Here is a 15604-nt window from a genome sequence, read left to right on the forward strand (position 1 = left end):
GAACAGTTTATCTCCATCAGTACCACAATTTTATGACAAAAAAAAAGGGGATGACCAGGAATTTAGTAATAATTTTTGGGAATTTATGTTTAGGTGGGCATAGAATTGGTACGCGTTAGTTTCGGGTGGACGACCGGCTTCCACTAATAGCAGTTGATTGTTGAGTTAATTGCTGACGTGTTGGTTGAACCGTTTAGTGGAGAAGGAAAGGGGCGGGAGAAGGATAGCCGATTAAAGGAGATCGGGTGCCGGGAGTGCTGATCCTTGTATCTAGCCCCTGGAGAGGCGGCTAGTGCTGGCAGCCGCCCGCACACACTCTCTCTTTCTCCTCCTCCACGGCAGCCACCTTAGCTGTGGGGAGATCCTGAAGTGGAAATCTAGTTTGAAAGCAGAGAATTGGTCGGCCAGCTTGCGGGTGTTAGGGGCGACTGATAATTGTTCTCCTGATTACATTCGATATGAGTCCATTCAGTGTTCAGAGAATGGGCTGATGAACTACCACCTAAATCCCTAGCTCCAGTTCGAAGATCCAGTATTTTCTGGAACATTATTCCCGTTTCAACGTGAAGCTATAAAAAAAAAACTCTGCCGATTTATCACGTAATATTTCCCATCACTTGCGCTTATTAGGCTAATTGTTTTTATTGAGGCTCCCAGATTATTTCTCTGTTTCTATTTTGATTTTCTCTTTCTCTTTCTTTCCGGTCTCAGGCTGCAAGTAATAAGGAAAACCCTCAGCTGGCCCGAAATAGTGGCAGGGACAAGCTACTCTCTTCATGTCCCGATTTCTCTTCTTAACTAGAGTCAGGAAAGTGCTTGCAGGGATAGTTTCTAGTTAGGGATCCCTGTTCACTATTTAAGTAAATTTAGGGCCATGTGTGGTAGTCTTGGGCTTCCAATAATGAGCGTGGACGTGCGCTCGGGCCTAGTGATGAAGACATGACGGCTGTTACGCGAATTTCGATGCATTAATCAATGAGAAGAGTAAGGTAACTATTCCGATTTCGAAATTTATCATTTCTGGCCAAACTTACGTTCGGTTTTCACAATCATTACATTTTAAATTCCTTCCAAAAATAGATGTATGTATCAAAAATTTATTTCCTGAATCTACCGGGAGTTTTTGGTTGCTTCAAAATACATTTTACTGTAGAATTAGAATATAATTAGTAAATAACAATAAGGCCTATTGTGTTAACGATGCAACTTAAATAAAAATAAATCAACACCGACAATCAGTCTCCTTAACAGTAAAAAATAATCATAACAGGAAATCGCACTCATTTCCAAACGGAAATAAGAAAATTTCACCTTTTTAGTAAAGTATAAATTTCTAAAAAAAAAAACACCTTTCATTCATCTTATCGCATTAAGATAAGCACTTTCTAATTGTTCAAAGAAAAAGAATTTAAAACTATCCAAATTGAAATAATTAAACTAAAATTGCCACTCCTATGATTTTTTTTTATCTAATAATAGAACTTTTTCCCAATTAGCTAGACAATCTTTATTGGATGTCTTTAAAATGATACATTCTATTTCCCTTTATTATGCTGCACTTAATGTTAAGACAATTTAAAGTTAATTATACTCTAGGTTTTATTTCGCAATTATAAAAAGTGATACAGGAAATGAATGCAAATCAAAGTACCGTAATTTTTCTTTTAAATTCTAAAAAATTGTGGGCAATTGTAAAGAAAGGATATAGTGAGGATTTCCAGTTGACATAAAATTAATTTAAGTATTTTGAAAGTGAGTGTTACATCTGTAATGTAAATTGATTTGGAAAGTAAAGAATGCATGAATATCTTTAAGTTCATCATCTTTGTCAGGGTTTGTTCTCAGAGTAGTAGTAATAGTGGTCTTGTAGAAGGGATTAGCTATGAGGTTAGCATACTGGACTCCCACGCGGAGGTCCCGGGTTTGAATCCAGCTGCTGGCCATTAGATTTTCTCTTCCTAGGAGCTTCTTACAGCTCACTGTCCGGTGATGGACAGTGTTGTGTGTAACGAGAGAACACTGTCCGGAGGCCGGCAGTGCACTGAAAAAAGCTCCGGGCGCTAATGACCTCAGCTGTTGATGCGCCAAAAAAAAAAAAAAAAAAAAAAATAGTGGTCTTGTAATGCTGGAATTTCCGTTTGGGATCGCTAAATCATTGCTCGCATCAACATTGTAGGCTAGAGTGTTAGTATTGTTAGGCTGGGATACCCGTAGAGATGCTAAGTTCTCTGGTTAGTCCTCCAACAGCTTGAATATCATAAAGAATTGCAATATGTCCAATTGCAAAACATCTGTAATAATTAAGAATTACTCTTTAGAGTGGAAGTTCTTCAATCATATCCGTATCCGTTATTGGAGTTACCATCTGAAGTCCATGTTTTAGGTTAAATGATCTGCGGAGAGAGAGCCAGAAGGTAGGGATCACCACTCTTCCTGAGCCCTAAACAAAGAGAAGATGAACTTTTCTTCACTATCCTTGTAGAAAAGTCAAATACCCTTCCTATACTATTAGAAGGAGGTCCAGTTCTCGACTTTAATCACTCCACTAACTATTTCTAGGCAAGGATCGCATGAAGATTGGGATAAGGTAAGGCTAGGTAGAGGAGGGAGCAGCAGGCAGGGATATCTCACTCCCTAGAGCCTCATACTCGCTTCCCTAAACAGCTTTCCCCATTTGTTCTAAGGATGGCTCCCATTGTGCCGCTTCTCAAACCTCCCTGTTGGTCTGTCTCCTAAGAGCTAGAGATCTGGTTACAGGGTACTGCTTCTTAAGAAAACATAGGACGAGAATATTTGTGATGCAATTGAAGGGAATCTAGCCAGGATGTACAGCTTGTTCCCATTTGTTTTAATCCAAGCGTTCTTAAATTTGTGCAGGTCAGGAGTGTTGGTCCATTTCGGATTAGATTAGAAGCATCAAAAATATTTTGTCTGTTTTTATTTGCAGTTCTCAACATTGTAATTTCTGTTGTTAAAACATTTTAAGAAGATCCCCGTGGAAGGATACAAATGGGAATAATTTCTACGTAGTACCATGGAAGAAAGGAATTACTAACTATATTCACTGGAAGGAGGTAGATGAATGTAACGAATTGATGGTACTAAATGGGTGTCCCCTACAGAAAGAATTCAGAATGACCTATCCAATATTGGAAAGTGAGTCATGCACCCAAATCAGCGATAGATACCCCAGATTTGCGCTCTCCTGGGTCTGTTCATTTTGAAGGACGTTCGTTAAAGAGAGAGCGCGCGCGAGAGAGAGAGAAAGAGAGAGAGATGCAGAGTAAAGGTGAGATCTAAAGTGCTCGGATGGATGGACGTAAGGAGAGAAACCGAGATGCTGCACAACAAAGAGATGAGAAACATCTCTCTTTCTTTACCCACCGTTTTGGGTATATAGTAGTTCATGTTTGTGCATCTTGAAATATTGATGCGAACTATGTTCTACGTGTGTGTCTACGTGTTGGGCGCGTTCAACAGAGCTATAGTCGTAGGCGGCTCCCTGGGGATGGCTAAATCTATTGTGAACCATGTCCCCAAGGGGCCGTATAGCATAGACACCCTCTTCTACAGAGAGGCTATGCAGGATAGCCCCCCCAGACCCAGAACGACTCTGATTTTCATGTCTTCTTTTTCCTCTTTCTTCAAAAACCACTCTTGCGTATGGTGTGGTGTTCCTTTCTGAGAGGGAGGAGAGGTGTTATCCCAAAGCCTACGACAAAGACTTGCTCCCCTACCAGTGTTATACAGTATACGACCTGCAACTCCTTTTGAATCATTGACCAACTCATTCTTTACGAACTCCTCTACTCTTCTCAGGATGACTTTCTCTGGGATTAGACAATTAAATCCCATTTCCACTGACCTCTTACTTCTCTATTACATGTACTTTCCAAACAGTTGCTATTTCCCAACTCAATTTCTAGCAAAATTATTTGTATACCCTATTCTTAATTTCCCTTCTGGGAAATCCAAACACACAAATCACTTTTATGTTGATAATTTTTCTGAACCAACGTAAGATCAATGAAATCAATCTTTAGATTTCATTTTGTTACATTTATATACTTCTAGCTACTTTGCGCAAGCTTTCAAAAAAAAAAAAAAGAAGTAAAGTAATCGCCTTTTTTTTCAGGCAGGGCTTAACGTCCAACTACCATTTACTAGGTGTCGTGGACGGAGGCGACTAGCAAACATACTTTACTATAAATTTCTCATATTAACCATTAAATAAAATCCAAGGGCTAGACTAGTGCCGCAATACATCTTAGCTTTGCGGGTCTAGCCTATAACCGCCTAGCTAACATACTTTACTATAAAAGTTCTCATCATATTAACCATTAAATACAATCCAAGGCCTAGACTAGTACCACAATACATCTTAGCTTTGCGGGTCTAGTCTATAACCGCCTAACAAACATACTTTACTATAAATTTCTTTTATTAACCATTAAATAAAATCCAAGGCCCAAGACCGGGAATCGAACCCAGTACCACAATCATATTAATCTATTTTTAAAAAAAAGAGCTAAATGCTAAGACTGCTGCCAAATTCTTTATATAAGACAAATCCAGACTCTATATAAGGCAATTCGCAAGACCAGAAGTGCGACTTTTCTCAAGTTTTCCGCGACCTTCTTAAACTATGGCATACTTACACGCTATGCAGCTACAGATCAGATCAGACAGGAATCTAAAAGTACTGTTGAAGCTTCCTTCAGGATCAAGTGATTGTTGACAGAGTGTGAGTGTGTATTATGTGAGTTTTTGGAAGCGGCAATAGTTTTAGTGAAAAGCGGAAAACCGGAAGTAAACTTACTTTTCGAAAAAGATGTTTTTTTTTGTTTTTTTTACTTTAATGAGATTTTCCTCGAAAAGTACCCACTACTTGGAACTTAGGGCAGGAAATTGAGGATCTGAAGGAGGCAAGAAGTAGATCGAGTGATGATGACTAGATATGGAACTTTAGAGGCAATAAGTAACCACAAAATATATTGGGGAAATCGTGAAAATTTAGTTATATTTCTCTAATCAGGTTGTGTTAAAGAATTTTTTACTGTATGAGTACAGGAGAGCTTTCATGCTAAAGCTTCAGTCTACCCAGATAAAACAACAATTACTCGAAAAGAAGAGTTCAATAATTTTTCAGGGAAAAATTTGTTCGGACATTCCTCTAAAGTGCCTTTTATCTAAAGAATTTATCAGCTATTATAGGAAGGGAGATTATTAGCGAATATACTGGATTCGAACCCAGAAATCTCGACTGCTTCTGCCTTTAAAATTCACTCACACCATAACAACCTTCTGTCTCTTACAACTATGCGATAGTCACAGTCCCAGTAAACACCATATTTATCTTTAATAAGAGAATTTTTTGACTTTCTACGTAATTTCCAAGCGATTCGCCAACAAGTGAAAAGATGTAATTTACATCCCCAAATTGAACAGGGATAAATAAATTAAATTTTTGCATGAACAAATAACTTCAAAAGAAAAAAATAACAGATTTTGCAGGATAAGAGAGAAATGGTAATTTACAATTCCCCTACCTGCGCTCACCTTGTACATTTATATTGCAAATGAAAAACAAAATTTATAATTTTCCCAATATGTACTTATTAGTAAAAATGGCTTGATTAAAGAAAATGATTAGCATTTTCCCATAATTCTGTAGTAGGATGTAATTTACATACATGTACATAAATAAACGAATATTTCTATATATACGTACATGATTTACATGTTTTTTTTGGACATGTAAAATTGTGAGCGATAGGCCCGGGTCATATGCCCTAAAAACAAAGGGATGGGTACAGGAAAGGGAGATGTTAATGTACATGTGATTAAGGTAGATGTACACGGTTTTTACATAAATGTATACATATGTTTTTATTATTAAAATTCTATGTTGTACGTCTCTTGTCAGAGAGGTTCTGACAGAACACGTTAAACACAAATTTTTCGTAAAGAAATTACACGATTCTAAAAATAATTATATATCAAAAATTTGTTAATGATTTAAAATATAATTTCTGGCGTTAATATACCGAAAATAATGTATGCAGACAATCAGGTGTTATGTACGTATTCTATGTATATAAAACAATACTACGAGGGTCGTTTGAAAAGTCAGTGCAAAGTCAGAGAGATAGCACTACTGGCGCGTATCGAGGTTATGTTTAGTTAGTAGCATCTCTTGGAAAAACACACACCAAGTTTCAGCCAGATCGGTCTATTTCTTTGTGTTTGGCATTCGTTTGAATCGAGGAAGTCGAGTGATTTTCAAAAAAATGGACGAAAAAGAATTTCGTGTGTTGATTAAACACTACTTTATGAAAGGCAAAACGCCTCAGGAGACTAAAGAGAAGCTTGATAAACATTATGGTGACTCTGCACCTTCGATTAGAACAGTTTATAAGTGGTTTCAAAATTTTCGGAGTGGCCATATGGGCACAAGTGACGCTGAACGTTCTGGACGCCCTGTTGAGGTTACTACTCCAGAAATCATTGATAAAATCCATGATATGGTGATGGATGACAGAAGAGTGAAGGTGCGTGAGATTGCTAGTGCTGAGGGCATCTCGAATGAACGGGTACATAATATTTTGCATCAACATTTGGACATGACAAAGCTATCCGCAAGATGGGTGCCGCGATTGCTCACGCTTGACCAAAAACGAAATCGTGTGAAGTGTTGCAAGGACGGTTTGCAGCTGTTCCAGAAGAATCCGCAGGACTTTAAGCGTCGTTTCGTCACTGTGGATGAAACATGGATACATCACTACACTCCTGAGACCAAAGAACAATCTAAACAATGGGTTACCAAGGGGGAATCTGCACCAAAAAAGGCGAAGACCGTTCCTTCGGCCGGAAAGATTATGGCGACTGTCTTTTGGGATTCGCAAGGAATAATCCTCATCGACTATCTGGAAAAGGGTAAAACTATTACAGGTGCATATTATTCATCGTTATTGGACCGTTTGAAAACCGAGCTGCAAGAAAAACGCCCACGATTGGTCCACAAAAAAGTCCTTTTCCATCACGACAACGCACCAGCTCACACCTCAGCAGTTGTGGTCGCAAAATTAATGAAAATGGGGTTCCAACTCGTTTCACATCCACCCTATTCTTCAGACTTAGCTCCATCGGACTACTATTTGTTCCCCAATATGAAGAAATGGCTGGCGGGAAAAAGATTTTATTCAAACGAGGAGGTGATTGCAGAAACGAATGGCTATTTTTCAGACTTGGACAAATCCTATTATTCGGAAGGGATCAACAAACTAGAGCAGCGTTGGACGAAGTGTATAAGCCTAAAAGGAGACTATGTTGAAAAATAAAAAAGGTTTACCCCAAAAAATTAGGTAGTTTTTATTTTTGCACGGACTTTTCAAACGACCCTCGTATAAGGTGCGTTTATTCGTCAGCATAATTTTACAGAGAATTTTATTCATATGTAATGTATATTATAAGGTAAGTGGGGGGAAGATGCCAGTTGGGGGAAGATGCAAGTATCGTCATATTTTGCATATCTATAACTGGATGACAGCGATTCCTACGTTAAAGTGTGTAGTAAACAACTGTGAATACCGTGCTTGTGAGTATTTCTATTTATATCTAGTTTAATCGTCGTTAAACTGAAAATTCAACTCTTTGAACTTGGTGAGTACCCATGTTATAATATTGCGTTGTCGATACTTAAGGTTTGGTGACGGATTGACTAGATTAAACGTAATAATTCCGTGATATTTGTGTCGTTTACATCTTGGTGAGTACGTGTTAGCTTGAAACAACATGATTGAAGCTTTAGTACAAAAATAAAACTAAGAGGCGTCTTCCTCCAGTGCTTGGGGTAAGATGCCACCTATTGAACTGTTTCAATTTCATATTGTTTCTCATTCATTATTACATTATAATGATATATTTTATAATATAAAATCAATATAAAACAATTACTGACACACGAAATATAGTTTTTGTATAATACATTAATATTATTAACCCGTCACCTCTGAAGTGCCATAAGCCGTCATCTCTGGTCATATTGACCCAGCATTAAAAACTATTAAATAAAAAGGAAAAACTAACTAATATCATGTTATTGGGAATAGAAATCAAAGACAAAACTTTTTGGCAGCAGGCCCTTAACAACTGGATCCATTCTAACCCAGGACGCAGAATCAACAGACTTCAATTTGGGTCTTTGCTGAGCGCCGCGTGGAATAGAGCAGCCTCTGTTGGAAATGGCAGCGTGGGATTTTCTGCATGCGGAATTTATCCGTACGATCCGCAAAAAATTCCAGAACATGCTTATACCATTTCTTAAAATATGAAAGAAAATTTGAATGCCACACAAGAAGTTAACGCACCTCTGGCAATAGCTTCAACAAGCAGCAGCGGTGCCATCACTTCTTTTGAAGAAATTAGTCCTATCCCCAGATTTCAGAAACCCAAGCAAACTCGAAGAAAGAAACAAACTGCTGAAGTTCTTACGACGGTGGAGAAACGGGAGGCATTGAGAAGAAAGGCTGCTCTGTCGACAAAAAAAGGGGGAAAAGTACTGCAGAAAAAGAAAAGGAAGGACCGTTCATCTTCAGCATCCTCCGCTCCCGATAATTTGGTAATGACCAGTGGTGAGAGTGACATTAAAGAGGAGGACGACGATTTTTGTATAGGATATTTTTATGATAGGAAGGGCCCGAAATGCTATTGGCTTCAATGCATAACATGCAAGAGATGGCTACATGAAATTTGCAGCAAAGACAAAAAAAAAAGGCAAAAAATGTTAAAAATGAAACAAAAAATGTCTTTTGTTCGGTGTTCCTTCCCCTCAGTGTATAATGAGAATATTCTGCTGTTTACCTAACATTAAATTTGTCTCAATTTATATCTTAAGATATTGTTGCATCTTCCCCCGCATCAACTGGCATCTTCCCCACATGATGGGGGAAGATGCCAGTTTTGATAAATTTCATTCAAATGCATTTTTAATGGTTTTGCAATTAATCGAATATACTAATATATATATGTAATTAAAGAGTAAAAAACAACCTGGACGTTGATACATTTGGTGTTGTTTTTCGATAACCCAGTTTCTCGTATTGTGGTACTAGGTTCGATTCCTGGTCTTGGACTTGGATTTTATTTAATGATTAATAAAAGTTTAGAGTAAAGTATGTTTGTTAGACGGTTATAGACTAGACCCGCAAAGCTAAGATGTATTGCGGTACTAGTCTAGCCCTTGGATTATATTTAATGATTAATAAAAGTTTAGAGTAAAGTATGTTTGTTAGACGGTTATAGACTAGACCCGCAAAGCTAAGATGTATTGCGGTACTAGTCTAGCCCTTGGATTCTATTTAATGGTTAATATGAGAAATTTACAGTAGAGTTTGTTAGGCCGTTATAGACTAGACCCGCAAAGCTAAGATGTATTGCGGTACTAGTCTAGCCCTTGGATTTTATTTAATGGTTAATAAAAGAAATTTACAGTAGAGTATGTTTGTTAGGCCGTTATAGACTAGACCCGCAAAGCTAAGATGTATTGCGGTACTAGTCTAGCCCTTGGATTTTATTTAATGGTTAATATGAGAAATTTACATTAAAGTATGTTTGCTAGTCGCCTCCGTCCACGACACCTAATTGTGGTAGTTGGACGTTAAGCCCCGCCTGAAAAAAATGGGCAATTACATTAATTTTACTTTTTTACTTTTTCTAGAATTTTTACTTCCTTTAACTAAATACATAAAACATAAGTCACAGCGAGTTCCCAAGCGGAAATAGTCTCAAAAAGTGTTTTATATTTGTATAAAAAATGTATTCAAAAACAAAACAAAAAACCACGACGGAAGTGAGATCGTTCTATTCCATTTGGTACCCAGTGGGTTTTTGATAGAATGTTATCAGCCACGTAAGTAGGACGACAAAGGGCAGGAAATTGAGGTACTGAATGAAGGCGAGAAGTAGGTCGAGTGATGGTGACTGGACATGGAACTTTAGAGGCAATAAGTAACCACAAAATATATTGTGGAAATCGTGAAAAGTTAGTTATATTTCTCTAATCAGGTTGTGTTAAAGAATTTTTTACTGTATGAGTACAGGAGAGCTTTCAAGCTAAAGCTTCAGTCTACCCAGATAAAACAACAATTTACAGATTCATAAATCATACAGGAAATAAAACTTGAAAATATCAATTTTTTATTATTATTCTTTCCATTATTTTTTTGGTGAAATGGTAACCTAAATAAATTTGTCCTTCTGAAGCTGTGCAGATTGAAGAGTTGAGAAAACAGAGTGATACCCACCTAAAATTGTTTTCAAATATTCAAGTAATAAAATCATAAATTTAGATTAATGGAAAACTGCAGAAAGAAAAGCAGAAGATTTTTTTTAATTAAAGGAAAAGTTGTTCTAACGTCAACACTCAGAGAATGGAATAAATCAAGATAGTGGTGGAAGAAGAAGAAATAGTGGACCAAGTAGCAGAGGACAAAAAAAATTAAGGAAACGCAGAAGTTGGAATAGATAAGGAACAGTAGAAATAGCTTGGAGAAGGGTGAGATTTTTAGAGGGGTGGAAGGGTATAGCGGGGGAAGGTTTGTCTACTGGAGACGGCATGCCGCTGCACTCAGAAGAGAGAGACAGTGCCAGGGGTCTGCCACTGCCCCCCAGAGGACGGTCCCCGGGTGCTAAATTATCTGGCCGGACATTTTGTACCAGCGCCACTTAACTCGAAGACAGATATATAGAGGATGCTGTACGACAGGTCCCACCAACAATCTTATTTCCGCACTCACCGGACAATCTTATTTCACTTTATTTATTTGCCCACTGGTTTTAACACAAACACACACACACACACACATATATATATACACACCCACGCTTTGTTATCATGATACAGCAATAAACATACAATTCTGCGTCTGTGAGCAGACATTCCCAGCAAACATCTGCAGATACTGTAGTGGATATACTGTAGGTAAGCTGCAAATAATTCCTTAGTCAAAATAACTACTGAATACTGTGGTGAAAGATACCCAAACACTGCTTTGCTGGGTGTTTTAGTAGGAAAATAGATCATGACTTTAGTACAGCGTTTCCCAACCTGTGGTACGCGAGTTGCTGGTTGGTGGTACACGAAAAATAATCAGTAATGGCGGACATTAAAAATTAAAGCATTAAAATATCGTAGAAACGTTTTTTTTCCCTATATAATACATAAAAATTATTTTAATTAATAATATTATACAGTAAAGTTGTCAATATTAACAAGTAATAAGGTTGATCTGTCTCAAGGTATACGAGAAAATATCAAATAGCACATTTAACAGGATTAAAATTGTCTTTCATGGAGTATTTTCCCAAAACCCGAAACCACAAATGATAAGTGGATTCCAAACACCCTTCTATTAAGAAAATTTAGGAAAAGCTACAGCATTATCCAATAAAAGATAAAGAAAATTTAATAGAATTATCATGTGACAGAACTTAAATGATAACTATCTAAAGATTTGCTTAAAGAGACTGGATTGTAATGAGAAAGCTCTATACAAGCAACATTAAATTTAATTGGTACTTACAGGTAGTTGAATGCTTTAAAGAAGTTAATTTAGAAGATTTGGGTAGAAATATAATAATCCTTAAGAAGAACTTTGTAAAATTAATTAATAATTTTGAAGAGAAAAATATTTACGCAATTTTTAATTATTTAAAAAAAAAAGTTTTAAAACTAAGATCTTAGACTTTACAAAGTTTATAAAGTGAACATGAACTTGGAACTCCTTTGTAGCAGATACATTGTATCTCAATACAAATAAAGATGATAATAATGAAATAACACACTCAGAATAACAAAGTTCACGAAATACAATCGTTTTTACGAAGTGGTACAATTTAGCATGATGTACTGCCAAGTGGTACAATTTAGCATGATGTACTACCAAGTGGTACAATTTAGCATGATGTACTGCCAAGTGGTACAATTTAGCATGATGTACTGCCAAGTGGTACAATTTAGCATGATGTACTGCCAAGTGGTACAATTTAGCATGATGTACTGCCAAGTGGTACAATTTAGCATGATGTACTGCCAAGTGGTACAATTTAGCATGATGTACTACCAAGTGGTACAATTTAGCATGATGTACTGCCAAGTGGTACAATTTAGCATGATGTACTGCCAAGTGGTACAATTTAGCATGATGTACTGCCAAGTGGTACAATTTAGCATGATGTACTGCCAAGTGGTACAATTTAGCATGATGTACTGCCAAGTGGTACAATTTAGCATGATGTACTACCAAGTGGTACAATTTAGCATGATGTACTACCAAGTGGTACAATTTAGCATGATGTACTACCAAGTGGTACTTGAGCCAAAAAAGATTGGAAAACGCTGCTTTAGGAGAGTTTAAACTTAGTTTAGAAAAAACTAGGCTAATAACTAGGATTCCTGAATTACCATCGCTTGATAGTGTCACAAGTACCAAATCAAGATTTCAGTCTGTGCAGCAGCGTACTTCGTAAGAGCATCAATCGTATCTATTAAAAATAGCAATGAAATCACAAACAGCCACTACTATTCAAAACTATTTAAACACACAAACTAAAAAAACATGTTATTTTGAAAATAACAGTAGCTGTTAATAATAAGTTGGAAGTTATGGACGAGATATTTTTTTTTGTAAAAAATAATAACGGCAGAGTAATGTTATACATATGTTTGTAATGATATTTCTGAGAATTGTTCACCAGGCGGCGACACTCTCTGATCACCAGATGATAACATAGATAAGAATTGATGGCGGTACTTGTGATCTGGTTTTTTTTTGAAGATTCTTCACTCTGGTGCTCTCTCTCTTCTACTTCTACTTCTTCTTATTTATGAGTGACAGACACATAGTAGCGTTGTGCGTTGAGGCGTTCGTGTGTCGGTGCACATATTAGTGGGCGCACAGTAGCCCAGTTTTATAATTAAATCAATTAGTGTCCCCCGTACCCCTCCTAAATCGGTGCCCCCATACAAACCGCTGCAGCATCTCATCCTTAGGAATGTCTCTTGGAATCCTACTGCCCACATATCCTAGTCCTAATATTGTCACCATAATTTTTTTTACCATCATTCAAAATTTGATACTGGCAATAGTCCTTTTTGTTTTTGACATAACTATGCCAAGAGAGAGGCTCTACTGTCTTACAGCTGTTTTTTAAATTTTATTTATTACCTTTTTAAAAAATTATTGTTAAATATTTTTATTTGTTCTAGATGTGATCTTGGACGAAACTGCCACCCAGGTAGGACCGGCTCTGACCTGCTCCAAGAGTGTGATCACATGCATTTGCGCGGAGCAGCAAAATACAATTTTATTTCCCAAACTTGTAACGTTCCGTAAATAAAAAAAGAACTGGTGTACAGAGTTTCACGATTTCCGCAGGTTATGTAAATAAATTTCCCTGATCCTCAAATTCCTTGTACAGGAAAGTATTTTTTACCAAATATAAGTATTGAACTACACAAATCTAGTCAGCACTAGCTTTGAGTGTCCATTGATTTCGTCACATAATGCGGGACAGAAAGCGTTTAAGTGTCTTTTTTTTTTTCTTTTTTTTTTTTAATCTTTTATTGAAATTTGCGACCGCAACGGTTGTTGCAACAAGCAAAAGCGATGTAATATAACATAATGTCACCCATTGGTGACACTCCATTAACGTGAACAGATCACTATACTGTTATGAGGAGAGTAGATCGCGGGGCCATCTTCTCTTCAATTTTCTTGGAGGATTGCCTGGTAATGTGGAAGAAGATAGGTGTTCATTTGGAGAATTAGGATGAGCTGCTGTAAAGGAATGAAATTTTTAAAAAACTAGTTTTAGTAAGGTCGTTAATGAAAGGGATTTTGAGGTCATTATAAATAGTGAGGTTAGAAATAATAGAATGGAGCGTTAAGAAGTTTCCGAAGTATTTTTGATTGTAAAGTCTGGGATGCGTAAAGAATTGGAACAGTTTAGTCGATCCCCATACTTGGATGCTGTATGACCAAATAGGTCGCGGTAACAACAAGGTATAAGATCTTTTGTTTTGTAAGCTGAGTTTCGATCGTTTGTCAAGTAGTCTGGCGAGAAGTTTTGTAGCGTTGGTTAGTTTCTTGTCTTTGAAATCTAGTCTGGGGGATTCCATGACAACCGTTTAGGTCTAGGTACAGTCCAAGGTAGCGTACTTTGTCCACAGTTGGTATAGGAGTTTGGTTCAAGATGATGGGAGGTAGGATTTTTCGTCTTACTTTACTATATATTATGATTTCGTAACATTAGTTTTGATTCACCATTTGATAAGCCAGTCCTGTAAGTGGTTGATGTGCGTTTGAAGAGTTCGTGTAACGATAAGTGTCATTTTTAAAAACAGAAACGTTGCACATAATTTTTCCAGATTTTTCCTAGCGAAATGTGCAATAAGTGCAACAAGTATAATTTCAAGAAAATTCTGAGGGAAATCTACGATCTCTACAGAAATACCTCCAAAGATATTTACTTAAAAGTCGAGAATTGTAATCACGATGTTTATTAATTTTAAATGAGAGATTATTTTCAAATTGTGAACGTTTCAAAAGAGAATTCTTTCAGCAAAACGAATCCTTACTAATTTCTATCAGAGTTAATGAAGTATAAAAGGATTTAAAGACGAACTTGCTACTGTTTTAAATATTAAATTAAACTTTTTTTTTTTAATGTTAAATAGTACAGGGAAGTGGGAAGCTGTAAACATCACAACATAAATATATATACAGGGGACCCACGTACATATAACGTACGAACGAGTCAGTTAGTTTGTGACATGTTGTACTGAAAAATATAAACAAATATTAAACAGACCACCCAAGTTGAGATAATATTTGAATTTACATTTTCCAGCAGAGATTAAACATAATTCAAGTGATGCGCTGCTGTGTGTAACTAGTATAAACAAATAGGGAATAGTTTGGTTGGTGTAAGGGAACCCAGCAGAAGGCAAAGATCGGTTGACACTAGCACACCCTGGAGGCTAGTCTTGTCCCCTCATTTATATAGCCATGGCACTAATTAATAAATAAACAGCTGTAAATATAATTTAAAAATTAATGGCACAGTGAAGATAAACATTATTTTTTTGTCTAATTTTAATTTTGTGTCTTATATACTTACGTATGTACTTTTGGTCCAAGTTAAAAATAATTTAATCATTTAACAACGTCATACGATAAATCAGAAGAAGCGAAAATGTGGTCTTCGTAAAAAAAAAACTTGGTCAAGAACATCAGAAACAAAAAGATCTTGGAAAATGCCTAGGTAACAGTCTATCTTTTAATAGACTGAAATAAAGAGACGCCTAGAAAACAATGACTTATTAAAAAAGATTGTGTTTTACATGCATTTACTTAATGTATATTTTCTTCAAAATTCCTATTTAATTATTAAATATCATCATCAAGACTCAGTAAAGACTCAATAAATCAGTAAATTAAAAAAAAGACTATTTGGAGCAATCCTTTCTTCATTAGTCCTCATAATAACCGTTACAGAATTTTGTTTAAAATTATTATTTAAATAGAAATAATTGAGTCGCCAC

General features: G+C 36.4%; 1 long non-coding RNA gene across 1 annotated transcript in view; it reads left to right on the plus strand.

The window, feature by feature from the left end:
• LOC141455960 (uncharacterized) overlaps nucleotides 1–13809 on the plus strand; it is a 260798-nt gene extending 246989 nt beyond the window's left edge. Inside the window, exon 6 of the long non-coding RNA XR_012459548.1 lies at nucleotides 13268–13809. This is a non-coding gene — a long non-coding RNA (uncharacterized lncRNA). The remainder of the gene's footprint in view (nucleotides 1–13267) is intronic.
• The last annotated feature ends 1795 nt before the right edge of the window (nucleotides 13810–15604 follow it).

The sequence above is a fragment of the Rhodnius prolixus genome, unplaced genomic scaffold (assembly GCF_049639745.1).
Source record: "Rhodnius prolixus isolate KJV_2025 unplaced genomic scaffold, Rpr scaffold_4, whole genome shotgun sequence".
NCBI lineage: Eukaryota > Metazoa > Arthropoda > Insecta > Hemiptera > Reduviidae > Rhodnius > Rhodnius prolixus.